Below are 8555 nucleotides of genomic sequence, written 5' to 3'. Positions count from 1 at the left end.
TGTTCAAGTGACAATGAAGACCACATTAACTAAAGCTGAAACCTTTTAGTGTTGAATACAACCTAAATTACCTTCGAGAACTGGAGAGTTATATTCTTGAAATTGGGTTAAAATGAAATGTGACATTATAGGGACAATTTATGGTTTGCAAAAGTTGAATGTAGTGTCATTTATTGCAGTATTCCTTTGGGATTTCTTTTTAGTAGGTCGTATGAAATGGATTAATTGAAGAAATATTTGAATATATATTATTTTATACAGTTTTAGCCTAAAGAAAAACAATGTCTTTCTCTTTGCCACAGCCTTCCTAAAATGTTGAGAGGTTAAATCTAACGTGAAATTTTGAATGTACACTAATTTCTTTACAATGTTTAATACCATTTAAGTTCAAAGAAGTTAGATTATGGAATGGAGTGCTCACCACTTTAATATATATATGATAAATTCAAAGTTGAACTTTTTTTTTGACAAAGCTGGGAGAATAATTTCACCTCTATTACACTTTATTTATACTTATTATTTTGGCTGAGCCACACAGCATGTGAGATCTTAGTTCCCCAGCCAGGGATTGAACCCATGTCCCCTGAAGTGAAAGCATGGACTCTTAACTCTGGACCACCAGGGAAGTTCCTATACTTCACTATTTTTATGTCATTGCAATTTCTTACTTAGTGGGCGAAAGTCTTTATGTCCCTGATGTATAAATTTCAACTAGATATGGCTAGTCACAGATGAACAGTAATGATTATAAGATTTTTTAATGTTTCCAAACCAAAAATCTGAAAAGGACCTCAAAAATTAATTTTATACTCTAGGAAGGATTGAACGAAACTATTACCAGAGAAATATCTCATTATAGCACTTAGCTCAGGATCTTTTACAGAATAGAAACAAAATAAATTAATGAGTCTACACCATTGTCTGTTTTCATTCTACTTCCACATTGTACTGATTTCCATCAGTAATATTTTTTATTCTTTACCCACATACAATTTCATTCTGCATTAGTTTAATTATGGGTCATACTTGTAGAAGGAAATGGCAACCCACTTCAGTATTCCTGCCTGGGAAATCTCATGGACAGAGGTGCCTGTAGGACTATGGTCCATGGGGTCACAAGGGTTAGACACGACTTAGTGACTAAACCACTGCCACCACCCAACTATGGGTCATATTATTATGGAGGCAGCATTAATACTGTGGTTAACAGTTTGGGTTTTAGCATTAAAAAGCTCATACACCATGATCAAGTTGGGTTTATTCCAGGGATTCAAAGATTCTTCAATATACACAAATTAATCAGTGTGATACACCATATTAACAAATTGAAAGATAAAAACCATATGATAATCTCAATAGATACAGAAAAAGCCCTTGACAAAATTCAGTACCCATTTATGATTAAAACTTTTCAAAAAATGGGCATAGAAAGAACCTACCTGGTAAAGGACATATATGATAAGCCCACAGCAAACATTTTTCTCAAAGGTGAAAAACTGAAAGCATTCCCCCTAAGATCAGAAACAAGACAAGGGTATCCACTCTCACCACTATTATTCAACATAGTTTTGGAAGTACTAGCTACAGCAATCAGAGAAGAAAAAGAAATAAAAGGAATCCAGATCAGAAAAGAAGTAAAGCTCTCACTGATTGCAGATGACATGATACTATACATAGAAAACCCTAAAGATACTATCAGAAAATTACTAGAGCTGTTTCAAATCCTAAAAGATTTTGCTGTGAAAGTATTGAACTCAATATGCCAGCAAATTTGGAAAACTCAGCAGTGGCCACAGGACTGGAAAAGGTCAGTTTTCATTCCAATCCCAAAGAAAGGCAATGCCAAAGAATGCTCAAACTAATGCACAATTGCACTCATCTCACACACTAATAAAGTAATGCTCAAAATTCTCCAAGCCAGCCCTCAGCAATATGTGAATTGTGAACTTCCAGATGTTCAAGCTGGTTTTAGAAAAGGCAGAGGAACCAGAGATCAAATTGCCAACATCTGCTGGATCACTGAAAAAGCAAGAGAGTTCCAGAAAAACATCTATTTCTGCTTTATTGACTATGTCAAAGCCTTTGACTGTGTGGATCACAATAAACTGTGGAAAATTTTGAAAGAGATGGGAATACCAGACCACCTGACCTGCCTCTTGAGAGACCTCTGTGCAGGTCAGGAAGCAACAGTTAGAACTGGACATGGAACAACAGACTGGTTCCAAATCAGGAAAGGAGTATGTCAAGGCTGTATATTGTCACCCTGCTTATTTAACTTATATGCAGAGTACGTCATGAGAAATGCTGGGCTGGATGAAGCACAAGCTGGAATCAAGATTGCCAGGAGAAATATCAATAATCTCAGATATGCAGATGACACTACCCTTATGGCAGAAAGTGAAGAAGAACTAAAGAGCCTCTTGATGAAAGTGAAAGAGGAGAGTGAAAAAGTTGGCTTAAAACTCAACATTCAGAAAACTAAGATCATGGCATCTGGTCCCATCACTTCATGGGAAATAGATGGGGAAACAGTGGCTGACTTTATTTTTTTGGGCTCCAAAATCACTGCAGGTGGTGATCGCAGCCATGAAATTAAAAGACACTTACTCCTTGGAAGGAATGTTATGACCAGCATAGACAGTCTATTAAAAAGCTGACACATTACTTTGTCAACAAAGGTCCATCTAGTCAAGGCTATGGTTTTTCCAGCAGTCATGTATGGATGTGAGAGTTGGACTATAAAGAAAGCTGAGTGCCAAAGAATTGATGCTTTTGAACTGTGGTGTTGGAGAAGACTCTTGAGAGTCCCTTGGACTGCAAGGAGATCCAACCAGTCTATCCTAAAGATCAGTCCTGGGTGTTCATTGGAAAGATTGATGGTGAAGCTGAAACTCCAATACTTTGGCCACCTGATGCAAAGAGCTGACTCATTTGAAAAGACCCTGATGCTTGGAAAGATTGAGGGCAGGAGGAGAAGGGGATGACAGAGGATGAGATGGTTGGATGGCATCACTGACTCAATGGACATGAGTTTGGGTAAACTCTGGGAGTTGGTGATGGACAGGGAGGCCTGGCATACTTCTGTCCATGGGGTTACAAAGAGTCAGACACAACTGAGTGACTGAACTGAACTGAATCAGTGAATTTAGCAATGTCACAGGATACAAAATCAATAACAGAAATTACTTGCATTCTTATATACTAACAATGAAAATCATAAAGAGAAACTAAGGACTCAATCACATTCACCATTGCAACAAAAATAATAAAATATATAGGAATAAACCTACCTAAGAAGACAAAAGAACTATATACAGCAAATTATAAGATACTGATTAAAGAAATCAAAGACTATATAAACAGATGGAGAGATATTCCATGTTCCTGGGCAGGAAAAATCAATATTGTGAAAATGACTGTACTACCAAATGTAATCTACAGACTCAATGCAATCCCTATCAAATTACCAATGGCATTTTTCACAGAACTAGAACAAAAAATTTCACTATTCATGAAAGTGAAAGTCACTCAGTTGTATCCTACTCTCACGACCCCATGGACTATACAATCCGTGGAATTCTCCAGGGCAGAATACTGGAGTGGGTAGCCTTTCCCTTCTCCAGGGAAACCTCCCAACCCAGCGATCAAACCCAGGTCTCCCTCATTGCAGGTGGATTCTTTACCAGCTGAGCCCCCAGGGAAGACCAAGAATACTGGAGTGAGTAGCCTATCCCTTCTCCAGCCAATCTTTCTGACCCAGGAATAGAACTGGGGTCTCCTGCATTGCAGGTGGATTCTTTACCAACTGAGCTAAAAGACCCCAAATAGCCAAAGCAATCTTGAGAAAGAAGAATGGGGCTGGAGGAATCAATCTTCTTAACTTCAGATTAAACTACAAAGCTAGTCATCAAGACAGAATGGTACTAGCACAAAAACAGAAATATAGACCAATGGAACAAGATAGAAAGCCCAGAAATAAACCCATGCACCAGTGGGTACCTTATTTTTGACAAAGGAGGCAAGAATATACAATGGGGCAAAGATAACCTCTTCAATAAGTGATGCTGGGAAAACTGGTCAGCTACATGTAAACGAATAAAATTAGAACACTTCCTAACACCATGCTGCTGCTGCTGCTAAGTCGGGTCAGTCGTGTCCGACTCTGTGTGACCCCATAGACAGTAGCCCAACTGGCTCCTCTGTCCCTGGGATTCTCCAGGCAAGAATACTGGAGTGGGTTGCCATTTCCTTCTCCAATGCATGAAAGTGAAAAGTGAAAGTGAAGTCGCTCAGTCGTGTCTGACTCTTAGCGACCCCATGGACTGCAGTCTACCAGGCTCTTCCGTCCATGGGATTTTCCAGGCAAGAGAGCTGGAGTGGGGTGCCATTGCCTTCTCTGTCCTAACACCATACACAAAGATAAATTCAAAATGGATTAAAGACCTAAATGTAAGATGACAAATTATTAAACTCTTAAGAGTAAAACATAAGCAGAACACTTGATGACATAAATCAAAGCAAGATCCTCTATGACCCACCTCCTCGAGTAATGGAAATAAAAACAAAAGTAAACAAGTGAGACCTAACTAAACTGAAAAGCTTTTGCACAGCAAAGGACACTGTAAATGAGGTAAAAAGACAACTCTCAGAATGAGGAAAAATAATAGCAAATGAAACAACTGACAAAGGATTAATTTCCAAAATGTACAAGCAGCTCATACAACTTAATATCAGAAAAACAAATAACCCAATCAAAAAGTGGGAAAAAGACCTAAACAGACATTTCTCCAAAGAAGACATACAATGGCTAACAAATACATGAAAAGATGCTCAACATGGCTCATTATTAGAGAAATTCAAATCAAAACTACAATGAGATATCACCTCACATGGGTCAGAATGGCTATCATCAAAAAGTCTACAAAAAATGAATGCTGGAGAGGGTGTGAAGGAAAGGGAACCCTCTTGCACCGTTGGTGGGAATATAAATTGATATAGCCACTATGGAAGACTGTATGGAGATTCTTTAAAAATCTAGGAATAAAACCACCATATGGCCAAACAATCCCACTCCTAGGAATATATGTTGAGGACACCAAAACTGAAAAAGACACATAAACCCTAATGTTCATTGCAGCACTATTTATAATAGCTGGAACATGGAAGCAACCTAGATGTCCATCGACAGATGAGTGGATAAAGAAGTTGTGGTACATATACACAATGGAATATTAGCCATAAAAAGGAACACATTTGAGTCAGTTCTAACAAGATGGATGAACCTACAGCCTATTATACAGAGTGAAGTGAGTCAGAAAGAGAAATATAAATATCATATACTAACACATATATATGGAATCTAGAAAGATGGTCCTGATGAATTTACTTGCAGGGCAGCAATGGAGAAACAGACATAGAGAATAGACCTATGGACATGGAGGGAGGAGAAGAGAGCGTGAGTTGTATGGAGAGAGTAACATGGAAACTTACATTAGCATATGTAAAATAGATAGCCAATTGGGAATTTGCTGTCTCAGGGAACTCAAACAGGGGCTCCGTATCAACCTAGAGGAGTGGGATGGGGAGAACGATGGAAGGGAGGTTCAAGAGGGATGGGACATATGTATACCCATGGTTGATTCATGCTGACGTTTGACAGAAAACAGCAAAATTCTGTAAAGCAATTATCTTTCAATTAAAAATAAATTAATGAAAACAAATAACTGAAAAGAAAAGATAGTTATACTCAGACCAGAGAGGACAGTGTTTGTGAACCAAGTATTATGATTTACTAGGTTATATATATATAAGGTACTCCTAAGCTTCCAAAAGAAATAAAAATAAAACTAATGCTTTCAAAAAAAAAAAGTCAAAGAGCAATATAAAAAAATTAGTTTGGGTTTTAGAACCAGTTCTGTCTCATGCTCTCAGTAGCTGGGTGACCTTGGGAGAAACTCCTTGTTATTTCTAGATTTCTCTTTAACCTCCTGGAGATGATTATAACAACATCCTTACAGGTTAGTTACTAGGTTTAAATGAATTAAATGTGATGCTTTCACATCAGAATATGGCACATAGTTAAGTGGTCAAAAAGAGTAGCTATTCTTATAGAGCATGCAAAATTAACGCTTTACTTTTATGTTTGACCTATTTTAGATATTTTTGAAAGGTTTCTAAGAATCATACTTAGCATTATAATGGTATTATATAGTATTCTGTCATTTCCCCAATATTTCCCCAATTAGTGAGTGTTCATATTACTACTTGTTCTTTTTCTTTTATAAAAACTTCTATCTGTATCTCTGTTCATTCAGGCCCCCTATCCAGCTATGGCCACTTCTTGTTTTATTACTCTGAGTTAAGTTTCCAAAGTGAAATTTCTGTTTCATATGCATGAACTCTTCATGGATGTGGAACTGTCTTGCAAAATTGTCATCCAAGAAGGTGAACCACGTTACAATGTCAGCCTCAATCTCTGCCTTCACCACTGTCGGTCTTGCTCACATTTCCAGCTTTGGTGTGTTCATCCCCTCAGAATCACACCCCAGGTTGAGAACTGTCTAAACTACTGCAGCAGTCTTCTTGCAGTTCTGTGCCTGGTACCCCGTATTCATTTCACATTAGAATAATTCTTCTTTACCATTGCCTATCTTTTGGCACTATTAGAATTAATCGTCTGTGGATTCTAGTTTTTGAATAAACTTGAAAGCTTTTTCCCACATGCCACAGTGGTAAAGAACTCACCTGCCAATGCAGAAGACACAAGAGACACGGGTTCGATCCCTGGGTCAGGAAAATCCCCTCAAGTAGGAAATGAAAACCCACTCCAGTATTCTTGCCTGGGAAATTCTGTGGACAGAGGAGCCTTTACAGTCCATGAGGTCACAAAGAATCAGACATGACTGAGTGAGCAAAAAAGGCTAACTTTGTTGGACTTGAACAAATTGGACTTACAAACCCACTCTCAATAAGGATCTTGTTTACATGGATGTACTTTGAGTACGTTGTAGGATGAGCTCTCCGTTCCCTGGTTAAACCAAAACTCTATGGCGTTTAGAAACACTTTGATGACCTCAAAAATAGAATACCTTGGCTTTCTCAAGTCAGAGCGGGGAATTAGGGCACAGCCTGGGGCTGCTGGAAGGTGGGAGGAGGTTAAAATAAACCATTGAACCTTTTGTCTACTTAGTCTACTATTTAACATTTTTTTCTCTATTAGGAAACAGTACAGCCTAGTTCCAAGCATGCAGGATTCCAGTCAGACAGATCCTGGTTAAATCCTGCTGCTATTGTTTACCAAGTTGTATAACCTCAGGCAAAATCTGCAAACTTCAGTTCCTCACTTAGGATAAGAACAACCATACCAACCTTGTTTGGTTATTGTGACTTATGGCATATGAAGTCTTGGCTAGCATTTCAGTTTAGTTCAGCCGCTCAGTTGTGTTTGACTCTTTGAGACCCCATGGACTGTAGCACCCCAGGCTGCCTTGTACATCACCAACTCCTGGAGCTTGCTCAGACTCATGTCCATTGAGTCAGTGATGCCATCCAGCCATCTCATTCTCTGTCATCCCCTTCTCCTCCCTCCTTCAATCTTTCCCAGCATCAGGGTCTTTTCCAATGAATCAATTCTTTGCATCAGGTGACCAGGTATTGGAGTTTCAGCTTCACCATCAGTCCTTCCAGTGAAGATTCAGGACTGATTTCCTTTAGGATTGACTGGTTGGATCTCCCAGCAGTCCAAGGGACTCTCAAGAATGTTCTCCAACACCATAGTCCAAAAGCATCAATTCTTCAGTGCTCAGCTTTCTTTATAGTCCAACGCTCACATCCATACATGACTACTGGGAAAACCATAGCTTTGACTAGATGGACCTTTGTTAGCAAACCATGGCTAGCATTAGGCACTCAATAGATATTAGTTAATTTACTCTTTCAATTACTACTCTGTTTCTACTCTTGGTCTTGTCTCAAAATATTTCCTGTTTCCAAATAATCATAAATGCTGAGATTCTTTTTTCTCTCAGCTGAATTTTGATATTTTTGTCTTTGAAATCATCTTTACTCATTTCTCCATTTTAGATTGACCTGTTTCAATGACTGCTTCTCTTATTTGAGATTAAAGAGCATATAGAACTTTTTTTTAAATTGAATATTGAGCTTAGACTGGGATAAAATACTGAAGGAATTCATGAACTAGTATGAAAATAAAAGTTGTCATTTGGGTGGGGAAAGGGGAGAAGAGGAGAGAAGATTTTTATGGAATCATTTCTCTTCTCTAGTGAGTAAGGCCATTTTAGTTCCTGGACGGTTCCAGTGCATCCTCACGGTCTTGGTGCTGGAAGAACTTGAGATGAAAGAGATGAAACAGTTGTTTGACTAATTATGTTTACAAAGTGCTTTCCACTCAGCTTGCCCCATCTAAATTTTTAATTATATAAAAACATTTCCCTGACCTTAAAAAACTTACAAGTTGGTTGGAAATATAAACAAAACATATTTCTTAAAATTACGGATAAAGATTAGGAAATAAACACCACCACCAGCATGACAGG

This window comes from Bos grunniens, chromosome 12 (genome assembly GCF_055505025.1).
Source record: "Bos grunniens cultivar Pamir isolate PY7600 chromosome 12, Bosgru_T2T1.0, whole genome shotgun sequence".
Lineage (NCBI taxonomy): Eukaryota > Metazoa > Chordata > Mammalia > Artiodactyla > Bovidae > Bos > Bos grunniens.
The sequence above is the reverse complement of the archived record's forward strand: the minus strand, read 5'-3'. Positions refer to the sequence as shown.